Below are 14,477 nucleotides of genomic sequence, written 5' to 3' on the forward strand. Positions count from 1 at the left end.
CGAGGTCGTCAAAGACACTTCTTAATTCTCACTCCGGTTTTAGTTGCGAGTCAGCGCTCGTCCTTTGTCCCTTCTTTTCTTGTCCCTTGTAGTTCGCGCTGTTTACATCATGAGTATGTATGACCATGTATGTTTAGCAGACTTTAGAGTACAGATAGTCTACAGACTATTAGCCCCGAGAAGTTTGAGTGGCGCCCTCTCGCGGCCAGCAGACGTGACGTCACGGCGAGGACGCCCGTGCGCCTGTGTCGACTGCTTCAGCTATACTACTGCTCGAGAGTACGTTCGCATTCGCTTCTACGTTTTGTTGTTCGTCACTGAAGACCTGATGGACAACGCAGACAGCGGTGATAGAATCTTAGGTAAGCAAAACTACGCTGAATCACGATCACTGCCGCGTTCAAAGCTTAAAAAACGGAGTACATCGAGGCGAGCACACGTGCGCTCGAGCGGTCGCCGCGACGGGCGCCTGCTATGCCGTCTTGCTTCGGAAATGACTATGCCTTCAGCAATGCCTGTTTTCTTCTATGCGCATTTTTGGTTTATTCCAGTTATGGATATATGGCAGATATGCGGTTGGGCGGTTACGGCGCAATATAAGATTGTTTGATGCTGATGTAGCGTCGTGATTGTTGTTGAGAGCGATCACAACAAGCGTGTTTGGCGCGGTGGCACTTGATACGCGGATTTGTTTTGAAAGCAGGCTATTGATTAAAGCTGGAAGATTAGCCTTGCTTGGCGCGCATTTTTGAGTGTGATCACAAGCATGTACGCTGTACAATTATGCCTAGTTTACTGACTGCAACGTACATGCATGATCGTGTTTCACCAGCAGATGGCCGGAAATTTTATCGGTGCTGCCGTAGAATGATCAGCTTCTCCGGCATTCGTTTCGCCTCTGCGTGCTGCGACGTAACCGCAACGCTCTCTCGGGATAATATACTAACTTGCAAACGTTTCTCTTTCCAGTCGCCCTGCCACTGAGCAGCATCAACTGCTATGTGGACAAGGCGTGCGAGACCAGTCGCTGCCTCATCGAAGCAGAGGACGTGTTCTATGCAGGCCATGTAGTTGAGTGCTCCGTTGAAGCAGCTGAAAATGGTCGTGTCAGTTTCCTGGCGTTTGTTTTACAAACGACCGCACTCAACAGTGCCCCGCACGAAATTAAGATCACCCTTGTGCAACTCCGAGGTTGATCGAGCCAGCTGCTCCTGCAAGGCAGGGTATGATCTCCTTCCGGTTGACTGTCGGCTCAAATTGTAGATGCACGGAGTGCAGTAAATTTAATATCTGGGTGACAATAGGCAAAAATGACAGCATCCTGCGCTGAGTAATTTTTTTTTATTCATACACCTTGGCTGTTGAAAATGCTCAAAACATTCTTTACGAGTTTCTTCCCTTCAAGTTGCTGATAAACTCAGTTAATGATAGTATCACATTCGCATTTAAGCACCTTTTTTAATTGACACAATAGGTGTTCAGGCTGAAGTAACTCGAATGTCTTCAAGTGCTGTTCTGGATTTTATTTTACAGGAACTACAAATGTAAGCATATTGTGGCTTGTCTGCTACATATTAATGCAGCAAGAACATTCGACAAACTGTCACCGACTGATCAGCCACAGAAATGGGGCAAAGTGCAGAAGGACCGAATAAAGCAGAAGTATGAACCAAGGGCTATAGTTGACCTTCCATGCGCAAAAAAGGTGTGTGAATAATTCTGCTTTTACAACATAACTTGGAGTAAAAAAAAAACAAAGAATGGAAGGCAAGACTGTGGCCCTGGGAGGAAGGCCGCAGCTGACTGGTGCATTATGTTAGAGTAGTGAAATTTTTGGTTGATAAATTCAGCAGTTTGCTTAATGCTTTTGCACTAAAAGCCCTCACAGCGCTCTAATTCCTGTGTTCAGTTCCCACAACAATGACAAGCACACGTTATTTTATTTTTATCAATAGTAAAAACCAGTGTCACAAGTACCATGTGATAAGTTTCGGGAATATCAGCTGTCATACCTCCGTTTTATAAGACTGCTTCAAATATACGGTGTTTGACTCTAAATATAAGTTAGTACTGTCGTATTTACTGAAACGTTGCTTCCTTATGTATCACTTCAAGGTAACTCTCAAAGAGGTGAAATAGAAATGGTGAAATGTAGCTGGCTAATGGCGCCAAGTTGTGTGTTTTCATCAAGTGCACATTTTTCAGCCTGGACCTTTATATCAATTTCTTCTTGTTTCCCAGGCAAAGATCAAAGAGCCTGCTGAACTTAGCGGTAACATCCTGGAAAGGCTCCTCAAGAATTTGGGCCATCAGTCTGCAGCAAAAATGCATTCGGAGAGTGCCACTGAAACAGGTATTAATACAAGCTTATTTTAGATATTGGCTGGCCATATCAGTGCAGTATACATAGGAGCCGAGCCTATTATGAAATGAATCCGTGCAGTGAAAGGTTGCAGTACATAATACCGTTATGCTGGCATTCATTCATCTACATGGTGGTGAATTCCATGTTACTTTGCTACATCAAAATTTATTGGTGTCAGTTGTGCAACAGCTGTGCAAAAGAAGGCTACTTGATCAGGTCACTGCATGGTATATTTGCTGATGGGCAACACTGTCAGTGCTAGAATGTCTCCTACATGATTAAAGTAAATATGAACTTCACCTAATGAATGGAATTGGGACCTTTGCATGGCAGAAAGGTGCTCTTGTGTACGGCTACCTACATTGCAGTTCACTACAGCTCATGTAATGTTTTTAACAAGGAGCATGCAGTAGTGACACTGCAGTACTGGTTGAGATATGACGACACATTTCGGAAACAACCAAGCTATCCAGCATGATGCGATATTGAGTCACTGAAGTTTCAGTAGGTGGTCTATGAGGATACTTGGCCACCCTTAAATGCGTATAACTGTGAGATTGTCCAGGGCTTTAGCCTTTGGTATCTGTCACTCTCAGAAAGTTCTACCTATCTACTTATGAGCTTCCAGCAATAGCTGTCTGCCTTACTATAAGGCCATGTATTAGGGTATGGGTACTAGGCTCAAAATGCCAGCAATTTTCCAGGATGTCCATATGCATCTCATTGTATTATGTTGTTCTGTTGGAGCCGTTCTTGTCCGGCCTTTTAGAGTCAGTAAACCTCTGGTGATGTAGACCTCTAATTTTGTGTGGTCTGCTTTCTCTGCAGCTGTAGCAGACTGTGGTGCACAACCCGACCCCTGTGAGCGCGAAGCTAGGGAAATCACTCTCATGGGTACCATTCACGAGCTAAGAAGGTTCCTTGGCAACTGTGGCATAAGAAAGCTGCTCGAACACTTAAGCAATGCAAGAAGCTGCCAAGATATTGCTGCGATTGAAGAGTCGACACGAAACCAAGCGAAATCTGGCCTCTGGTGGCACCACAGGGTTGGCATGATTACTGCCTCCATCGCCTACAGTGTCTTCACAAGGGTGAAGACACTGCAGACGAAGATGGGCCCACATGACCTGAGACCTTTACTAAAAAAGGTGATGCGGCAAACCAACGTGTGCACAGCAGCAATGCGCAGAGGCAGCATGATGGAAGAAAGCGCCAAAAAGTGCTATGCCCAACAGGAGCAGTCGCAACACACGTATTTAATTGTAAGAGAGTGTGGACTTTTTGTCATGGATGGACGACCTTACATTGGTGCAAGTCCAGATGGAATAGTACAATGTCAGTGCTGCCCCAAGCGTGTGCTTGAAGTGAAGTGCCCGGAGTCATTGGAAAAGTTTGTGGTGGAGAACACCGAGAAAAATGACAAACAAACTAAAAGGTTGAAGCGTGCAAGCACGTACTTTTGCCAAATACAGGTGCAGATGGGCTTGGCAGGACTGAAGCAAGGAGAGCTATTTGTCTTTTTGAATGAGGAAGTGCATACCTGTGTCATTCGATGAGGAATATTTCAGGGATGTGGTTGAGCGGTGCTCATATTTTTTCGAAGAGTATGTGCTCCCACATATTCTGTGTGATGAGGCTTCCCATTCTGCCACTTGAAACCAAAGCTTGTAGCTACAATGTAGCACCTACTCTGAGCATTTATTAAAAAATCTCTTGGGGATGATTATTTTTATATTTTTCTGCAGAAATTGTTATCTGCAATTGATAAATGTATAAGTCAAGCATTTTGCTGTGCCTGCCAGCTGTTTATTGCTATTCTGCACTTTTTATTGTACATGTGTGATACACACATTGTGATACATCTGTGATATAACACAAAACAAAGTGAACAAGAGTTGAGGGGAAGCATCATTCAGCTAGCCAATGTTTCGACAAAGGGACTTGCCGAAACCAAGCCCTCTTGTGAAATAATTGGTTAGCGGACTGAAGCTCCCCCTCAATTCCTGTTCACTTTGTTATGTGTTGTCAAGAGTCCCATCTTCCTGCCCTCTATCAACCGTGGATCTGTGATATAACTGTTTTTTTGAGGAAGTAATAAACTCGGGGAGGGAGGTTGAACGTTTTACTGATTACATACTGTTCTGAATGTTACAAATGAAGATGATGTGATAGTAATACATGTTTTACAACACACATGAAACATACAACATTCATCTACTTACTCCATGCACCCAAGCTCAGTCATCTACGACCTCAAGAGGAACTTGTTGTCCTTAAACAAAGGCTTCGATAGGTTCACTGTGCCAGCAATTACGATGAGAATGTTGTCTATGTATGGCAGAAGATCAAGATCGAACCGATTTCTCAAAATACGAAATAGTTTCAATCTTTGAATGGCTCTTTCTACATGTACACGAGCACTTGTGATGGACTGATTATTTCTTGCCTCCTCTGTTGTCAGCTGTTTTTCCATAAGAAAAGGAGGTCTGATCATCTTGACATATTTTCTCTGCAGAGTTCACTGATGAGAAATCCTTTATCCACCATGACGCTGTCAACATGTGGCATACACTTGTCAAGCACTTTGCAGTGTTTTGTGATATATGTATCCGATGCTTTCCCACCATATGCTGGGCTTATATAGCTAATTAGACCCCCTGGAGTCCCGCTCACCAGCACCTTTGCAGTGTAGGTACGTTTGTAATGGCTGTACGTTAGCAGCCGAGAGGTGAGGTCTTTTGGTCGCTCAATTCCTATTTCTGTACAGTCGAGCACCATTCTAGTGTCCTTGTACTCCTTGAAATAAGTTGTGAGGCAGCTGACCACGCAGGCCTTTTCTGGCCAAAATACTGCGTGCTTTAAAATGCTGGCCAGGATCACAATGGACTCTCTGAACAAGTTAGACGCAGTTGTGCGGTGAACTTGAAACAGCACAGCCAGCAGTGAGAAAGTCAGATCATGATACAACTTCATGAATGTTAATAGGACAGCATCATCATTACTTATACAGAAGCTGCGGTTTGTCTGCAAGACACGTGCTTCTGTGAACAATTCCGTGATGTTGTAAAACAACTCAAAGCAACCTATCCCTGTGAGCACAAGCAAGCCATTTTCATCTGAAATTTTCGAAATAGTAATGAGCTGTTCACGTTTGAAAATGCCATTTGTTGTGTTAACTTGGATTCCAGCATCTTTGCAAAGCTTCTGCACCTCCACGGTAACCTCTGGAAGAAAAAATACAAGCAATGTAAAAAAAAACAGCCGCATGTGAAAAACGAAAGTATTCAGTACCTTCTGAACTTGCTGCGTGATGGTCCAGACTCTGTGTCGGAACTGCTAAAGCATTGAAAGAAAAATACACAGCACACTTAATTTGTGTCATCTAATATACTCTGTGCATGTACAGGGATGTTACTAAATTTCCACACAACTTGTGCATGTACAGGGATGTTACTAAATTTCCACACATATTGAAAACTTTTTTTTTTTTGCAGAATACTGAATACTCCAAAGAACTTATTGAGTGTCACGTGATGAGGACAAAGAAAGTGCCCTTGTTTTAAACAGGCTACATCTTTCGGTGCCTTTTTTTCTAGGGCCAGAAGGCAGTTCTCAGTAATAACTGAGGTAGCTTCGATCAGATGTCATTTTCTACTAGGTGGGGTGATGCGAGTGGGGAGAAGATTTTTCTTGTGTAGTTACTGTGGTAATAATACCTGTGACTTTATATGTTTTACCAAGTGGTCACTCATCCCAGCTGTCAGTGGCGTAAGATTACTTTGGGGTAGCATCACGTTGCTTTGATCAACACCAATGGTGAGGAGCTAAAGCTGACCATTTATAATGGTTTGCGCCTAGGCATTTTCGTGCAGTACTGTTTCATGGATAGCGCTAAGCACAATGCAGTTTTTTTTACCAAAAGGAGGTTATTACATTTCGTATATGCCCTACAGCAAGCTCAGCCATAGCAACATGAATCTTCACATGGGTGTGATGGATTGTAAACTTACCGTCACACTCCATTTGTACCACCTCCTCGTCTGATCGTGCAAAAGATTCCATTGGAACGGCGGTTGAACTTTCACTGCTGGTCCCGTTTTCGTGTGTTGCCAATGCGTCAGTGCGTGTGCAGAGCTGAAACGATCTTGCGGGAGCACCTCTGTCACCTGGAATTTTAATCAAAGTGATACGGGAAATCGCGTAAATAAACACCGCTGCAACAATGAAGATCTAGTTAACACATTCCGGGCATTCTCTCAGAAGAAAATAGCGCTGACCAGGTGCACATCTCGGGGGTACTCTTAAAGCACAGCACAGTACAAGTCGGGCGCGCAGCCAAGGCAGGGCCCCACGGGGCTCGCCCCAAAGCTCGCGCGCCGCGTCCCGAGAAATATCTATCTACGCGGTGCCTGGTAGAACTGGCGTATTTTACAGACACGTAACGGCACTTTGCATGTTATATCAAATCTTTCTGCATGATTGAGCACGAGAACAGCTCTCTCGTGAGTAGTATGACACGCGACTAGAAGAATCGCCACGGCTGAACCATCTCAGTCGTTTGGCTACCGCAGAAGCCAAGTTCTGTCACTTCGCGTGGTTTAAATAAACGCCTGAACATTCAATGACGAAAAATAGAGCGAAGGACAGTTAGAAGAAGATATGACTGACTTACGCTGCCGCCTCGTCAATCCCAGGTGCGATCGGTTTGCATCACTTGGACGCACGGGAAGATTGACGGATGGGATAGCTTCCGACGCCAGCTTCCTGTACTTGTAACCTGATAAATATAAAGAGAATCGCTGACAACCAGCCCGGAATAGCGTGGTAGAGGACTTACCTAGTATCTTGTAAACAGGGTAGACAAAGTCTTCCTCTTTGAAATGCTTGCTGCACACAACAGCCGACGCTGACGGTTGCTTCCCCATTTTCAATTTAATCATCCAAGCCTTCTTCATTTTTGACGACTTCGGGTAGAAGTGAAAGCTAACACCGGCTTCTTTACGTGATTTGCACTGCGGCACTGAGCAGTAAGTCACCATGACTGCGAATCAGCGCGCGAAAACGAACGAAAACAGTCAGCACGCCGGCAGCCAGGCTGACGGAGTCCTTGCCGTGACGTCACACTGCGGCGATCGCAGCGGCGCCAGTGGTCGTTCTCGGGGCTAATAGATAGACGAAAGGAAATATACAGGGTGTCCACGCTAACTATAGCCAAGGGTTAAAAAATAAAATATTTGAGTTAGGTCAGGCAAACCACTTACTTACATCTACCAACCGGCTTGCGCATGATAGGAAATTTTTGTTTTGCAATTAATTAGCAATTAAGATAATTTTTCTAAGTGCGTAAATATTGACTTTAGATTAAAAATTTGAATAGAAGAGTTGGAGAGCACTTTCAGAAACCCCCATTCCATTTATTTGCAGTAAAGAAAACCTCATGTGTATCTTTTTTCCGAGCTCCAAAGAGAGCCCGCGAAATACAAAAAAATCACGTGACTAGCGCACTCGCGCGCCACGATTGTGCTGCTCTCAAACGTGGCTTGAGCGAACGAAATCAGTTGCTGGCAAGGCACGACGACCTCAATGCGCCGGCAGGCCGATATGTCAACAGTGGTTGCGGCCCCCGCGCGAGCCAGTCTGCAAGCGGGACGGTGCTAGTTCCAGCGAACGCGCCGGGCATTGTTAGCTATGAAATGGCCAAATGTGACAAACACAAACGCGACGAGTTTTATTCGCCACTGCGGTGCAAAAGAAAAGTATTTTGCTTATCGCGCGGGGGCCGCAACCACCGTTGACATATCGGCCTGCCGGCTCATTGAGGTCGTCGCGCCTTGCCAGCAACTGATTTCGTTCACTTAAGCCACGTTTGAGAGCAGCACAATCGTGGAGCGCGAATGCGCTAGTGACGTGATTTTTTTTTGTATCTCGCGGGCTTTCTTTGGAGCTCGGAAAAAAGATGCACATGAGGTTTTCTTTACTGCAAATAAATGGAATGGGGGATTCTGGAGGTGCTCTCCAACTTTTATGTTCACATTTTGAACCTAAAGTCAATATTTACGCATTCATTAAAATTACCTTAATTGCTAATTAATTAATTACAAAACAAAACATTACGCATTTAGAAAAATTATCTTAATTGCTAATTAATTCATTGCAAAACAAAAAATTGCCTATGATGAGCAGGCCTGTTGGCAGATGTAAGTAAGTAGTTTCCCTGGCCTACCTCAAAGATTTTATTTTTTAACTCTTGGCTAAAGATAGCGTGGACACCCTGTATATTGGAAGGCAGTGTAGCCTATTGGAAGTATATAGAAAGTATACAGGCCATTTTTATAAGGAAAGTTAGAGCGCAATTTTTTTCTTTATGTTCTTTAAAAGCTATTATATAAGGGTGTTTTACCGATATAAGAAATGGCCAAGACCACGGCCACTCCCAAAAGGAAGAGGACTAAGTTGATGATGGCGAGATGGGGCCAGTAGGAACTGGCATCGCCTTCGGCTCTGCAGAAAAGGGAGAGGAACAGTATTAACGTCCGCATTCTTGTCTATGTCCTGAGCGTTCATAATCACTGTGGATAAAAATGTGACGCCAAGGACTTCATATCAAAGGCTCCAATAGCTTTTAGGAAACCAACCTTTACTGTAATGACAAGAATGGCCTTATCCCAGATCTTCCATTCCGCGTACAGGATGACGAATTTTTTAGCGCATCTACTGACCATCCTTCTAAAGATATGTAGTTTCACGATCCTAATATGCTGCTTTTCTTTTGAATTGCGTCTAAATTTTACTTTCCTCCTTGTTTCGTTACTAACGTGATGGCGATTTCCTCCATAACAATGCTTAATTGGAGTCCGGATTAGTTTACTTAGATTATAGATTTGTGTAGACATCATCCCCCACTTTGTTATTGGTAGTGGTAATTACCATGCTTTCTTTTTCTTTCAGTGCGTACATTCGATTCTCTGCCATGCCTAGTCTTCTCTTGAGCGCTTTTAGCCGACCTCCGTTCTACAGAGATAGGTCTCCTCTTTGCACATTACATTGTTTCCTTATGTCGGTTGCCTTCGGCGTATTGATTAGCTTTGACAGTAGTGCCAGTTTTATGTGTGGAACTTCGTAATGAGATCATTCTTCTCCTGAGAGAGCTTATCAGTATCCTGTCTTTTTACCCTACATTATACACACGAATACGCCTGTATTAGTTCATAAAGCTAGCAGTAAAATTCCAGTAAGGAAGCGTGTCCAGCAGGGAGACACGATCTCGCCAATGCTATTCACCGCCTATTTACCGGATGTGTTGCGAGGCCTCGATTGGGAACAGTTGAGGATAAGAGTTAATGGAGAATAGCTAAGTAATTGTCGAGCTTCTGCTGACATTGCCTTGCTAAGTAACTCAGGAAATGAGTTGCAAAGCATGGTCAATGAGTTAGACAGGCAGAGCACCACAGTAGGTATGAACATTAACCTGCAGAAGACCTAGTGTTCAACAGTCTCGTAAGGAAATAGCAGTTCACATTTGTTAGCGAGGTGCTAGAATTGGTAAGGGAATACGTGTACTTAGGGCAGGTAGTGGCTGCTGATCCGGAGCACCACAGGGAAATAACTAAAAGAATAAGAATGGGGTGGACCGCATACGCAGGTTTTCTCAGATCATGAATGACAGTTTACCAGTATCCGTCAAGAGAAAAGAACACAACAGCTGTATCTTACAGGTACCCAGCTACGAGGCAGAAACGTTGGGGCTAACGAAAAGGGTTCAGCTTAAGGACAGCTCAGGGAGATATGGGAACAAAAATGATAGGTTCAACGTTAAGAGACCGCAAGTGGGCAGAGAGGGTGAGAGAATAAACGCATATTAATCACATTCTAGTCGAAATCAAGAGGAAGAAATTGGCTTGGGTAGGGCATGTAATGCGAAGGCAAGATAATCGCTGTTCCTTAAGGGTAACAGAGTGGGTTCCATGAGAAGACAAGCGTAGCAGAGGTCGCCAGAAAGTTAGGTGGGCGGATGAGATCAGGAAGTTTGCGTGAATACAGTGGCTGCAACTGGCGAAAGAAAGGGTTAATTGGAGAGACATGGGAGAGGCCTTTGTTCTGCAGTGGGCTTAGTCAGGCTGATGATGACGCCTGTATTGGAGTAAAAAGGAGTTACCTGTCCTCCGGTGCACTTCCTATCATAAAAGTGTGAGCGTTAGAGCAGAGCTCACTCCCTTTTTACGCTTTTTTGTTAAAAATGTACAGTTTACTTTTGTTGCTGCCTTCGTAGTGATATTATTGCGATTATCGTTCAATCTAGAGATTTGTGCGGGAAAAAAAAATTTAGTGCGCCAAAACCGCTTCGTAAAAAACGGTTAGTGTGTTCCCGACGGGAGTATTTTGAAGACAAGGACAGATAAAAATGTTCGGCGACACTCAAAGTGGTTCTACTGGATTATACGACCAGGGATGCTCCAATGACCACCACAGAGGGAATTAAAAAAAAACTGGAAGACGCTTAATTTACCCCTAAGAGTACATTACGATGGCATTTGAGATCCCTCCGGCGTCAGTATAATCTTTCTCTTTCGTAGGTTCACTGAACGCGGGGAGTTGTGATGCCACTAGTCGCCCAGTGAAGCAGCGCTAACGGGCGCCGCATTGTTTCCTCACTTCCTTTTTTATGCTTTTGTTGAAAGTACCTACAGCTCCCATGAGGCATTAATGTAATGAATATAACTACATACAGTAACACATGGAAGTAAGGTATCGGGAAACATGTCAGCGAGGTAACACAACATACTAAAAGAAGACTAAATGAGTTCCCAAATAGTATGCGTGATAAGATAACATACATCGGCGGAGCGCTGGTCAACACACGAGACCTGGAAGAAATGCATAACATCATCATTTCAACCGCAATTTGGAAATCAGGTGCACAAACTACATCATTCGGAAGCTAGTTCCAGTCAAGAATTACGTTAGGCAAAAACGAATACTTAAATACATTAACGCGGCATTGATCACTCAATCTTTTTCATGTTGTCTAGTCTTACCGAAATGCAACATGGCTTCCGATTATTCTGATGAAATGGAGTCTTTACGCACTTCAGAAAGCAGTGCAAGAAAAAAAAATGTTGGAAATCGGAGCATGGAAAGCAAAGTTCTTCCACTTAGAAAATTCAAAAAAAAAAAATCTGACAGACACGTTTCACTCGCCCGTTTCGCAGCGCCCGTGAGAGGGCGCTGTGAATCAGAACTGCGTCTTGTACACACCCGATAGGCGATTGGTAGTCCACATGCGAACATTTTTACGGCGTCATCCCTCCGTGTAAGCGCTGTAGACAAGGCAGGGGTGAATAACTGAACAAAGGAACTGTAGCAGAACGGCAGATTGGGCGAGTTGGTGTTCTATGGTGACAAGTACATTCAAACTGCGCTAAACAACAGGACCAGAAAGAGTAGTAGACAAACACGGCGCTGAACTTTCAACTGAGTCTATTAGAAGGAAAAATTTCAATAAATACATACAAAAATGGGCACACGTGCGCACAGTCATGCATCAAAGTAGCGATAAAATCAACAAGCCACTAAAATCGCACGTATTGTACCTGCCTCCAAGCTACCCTTCGTGCAGCAAGGTCATTTTTTGCGTTGACAAAGCTAAAGAAGTCTTACTAACGCAACCATTCGATTTTCTAGTGATGTTGAATGCTTCAGCGACTTCTCTTGTAGTCTTGTCAGTATGAAAAAATAACAATTTTGTATCGTCAAAGAATGGCACGCATTGCATGCACTGCAATGAATTGCCAGGTTCGTGTCTTTTCTGCAAAGGAATTGGCATGCTCCATAAGCCTAACATTAATGCATCGGCCTCTCTGGCCTATGTAAGTGCGCCCACACGATGAAGGAATTTGGTATACAACCCCCATCTTGCAATTAACAAATTTGTTCACATGGTTCACCTTGCAGACAGACTTACGTTTGGCACCTTCCTGCTTTCTCTGAACTGCTGCTCCTAACTTACCCAGCTTATTAGGAGCAGAAAAAACGCCATACTTGGCCCCCTAACCTTTTAAAACGATGTGACAACGCGTGCAGATAGGGCATGACAACTACTTTTTTCCCCTCAGCATTTTCTTTCGGGTGACCCGGACATTTCAGTGTTCTAAGAACCTTATCAGCACCAGCCACCAGTACGGAATCAAGATACCCGGCCTCCCTACATCTCTGGGCTTGGACTGGAAAACTTACAAACATTTCATGCATACAAGATTTTTGACGGCCATACCAATACATCCTGTCACAATTCCGAATTTCATAAGCTTAGAATGGCAAGACGCGTAATTAAGAAGGGTAGCGGATCGGTCTAGGTGGTGCAGATTTGGCATTTTTCGAAGCGCTAAAACAACAAGGACGCAGAGGGAACAGACAGGGACGAGCGCTCGTCCCTGTCTGTTCCCTCCGCGTCCTTGTTGTTTTAGCGCTTCGAAAAATGCGTAATTAGGAAGAGGTTTTTCACTCCTGGGAGCGTATCGCCAGCACACATAGTTCAGCAAGAGGGACAAGCTCAGATCTAGGAACTGTAAGGCGTTTCTCTGAGGGATCTCATGCGTAAACGTCAGTCCGGACCCATGCTGTGGAAAAACATCAAGTACCTCAGGCACACACTCAGCACCCAAATACCTAACTAAAACAAGGAAGTCATCCACATACTGAAAAATTCTAATGCACTTTCTATTTAAGTCACTCTTTATTTTTCTGTCAAAACAACTGAGAAAAATTGTGATAGGATGTATTGGTATGGCCGTCAAAAATTATTGTATGCATCACATGTTTGTTAGTCTTGCAGTCCAAGCCCAGAGGTGGAGGGAGGCTGGGTATCCTGATTCCGTACTGGTGGCTGGTGCTGATAAAGTTCATAGAACACTGAAATGTTGGGGTCTGCCCAAAGAAAATGCTGAGGGGAAAAAAGTAGTTGTCATGCCTTATGTGCACGCGTTGTCACATCGTTTTAAAAGGGTAGTGTGGTTGTAGGGTGGAATAATTCTGCTGGGATGCAAAGTAGAAGGTAACACTCACTGGTGTGGTTCCTCATCTGTGGGAAAAGATGAAAAGAGGAAACCTGGGCTCAAACTCTTCGCGTTGTGGGACAGATCCGTTCGTCCAATACTCAGAGTGCGAGAAACACATGAAATAATGCTGGTGAATACTCATCCATTTTGTTTTAGTTAATCTTAAGCGCGTTATTATTTGGCTTACTGGCTATCGAATAGAACATTATTAGGCTTGGTTTTGGTTTATGGGGTTTAACGTCCCGAAACAACTCAGGCTATGAGGGACGCCGTAGTGGAGGGCTCAGGAAATTTCGACCACCTGCGGTTCATTAACGTGCACTCACATCGCACAGTACACGGGCCTCTAGAATTTCGCCTCTATCGAAATTCGACCGCCGTGGCCGGGATCGAACCCGCGTCTTTCGGGTCAGAACATTACTGGATATAATGTGGATTTATGTATTATATAGCCTGATTTATTTATCTGATTTATCTATTGTATGTTGCCTTAGCTCATTAAGCGTTTTTGCGAAAATCGGGAGGCGAAGGATTGGGGAGTAGTGAGTGTTTGGTGGCTGAACTGAAAGAGCGTGCTGTTCAGAAAGGCCACGAGCCCTTAGTAATTCTTCTCGTGAATATCCAATCGCGTTCCAGAAGCCTTTTTACTCTTATGTTTCCACCATATCTGGCTATAAAATTGTTTAGATGCCTGCTATCGGGAAGCCAAACCGCGTAGATCTGATAATAGGTTGTTGGAATCATGCGAAATATATCTTTAGACCAATCACGTAAAGATGGAAAGAAACATTTCCGACCAGTTATTTCCCCCGATATGCGCCAGCGCAATATTCTAGGTTATCGCTTGCAATCTTTTACGATGAATACACCGGTGCTCCAGAGCTTTTGCGAGGGGCGCTATGCGTGCCAGCGGTATCCGTCAGCTGTTACATTGTGCCAACTAGTACTTCTTATATCAGGGAAAGCCGACTGAATTCTAAGTACCACATCATCTATGGGGCGTACAAATGAGACGCAGAAATTCATTTCCACCCTTGACACTAACGATTTATGATTTT

The 14,477-nt window shown here is 44.1% G+C and overlaps 2 pseudogenes across 1 annotated transcript; one reads left to right on the top strand and one right to left on the bottom strand.

The window, feature by feature from the left end:
* Positions 1 to 300: 300 nt before the first annotated feature.
* Positions 301 to 4,686, top strand: LOC149325051 (uncharacterized; annotated as a pseudogene).
* On the bottom strand, positions 3,947 to 7,527 carry LOC149325052 (uncharacterized; annotated as a pseudogene). The gene is made up of 5 exons (XR_016286584.1): positions 7,203 to 7,527; positions 7,038 to 7,142; positions 6,376 to 6,531; positions 5,657 to 5,701; positions 3,947 to 5,589 (listed from the first exon to the last, which is right to left on the bottom strand). The product of XR_016286584.1 is annotated as an uncharacterized LOC149325052 (transcript).
* Between the last annotated feature and the right edge of the window lie 6,950 nt (positions 7,528 to 14,477).

Source organism: Amblyomma mixtum, chromosome 10 (genome assembly GCF_055824585.1).
Source record: "Amblyomma mixtum isolate Tamu chromosome 10, ASM5582458v1, whole genome shotgun sequence".
NCBI lineage: Eukaryota > Metazoa > Arthropoda > Arachnida > Ixodida > Ixodidae > Amblyomma > Amblyomma mixtum.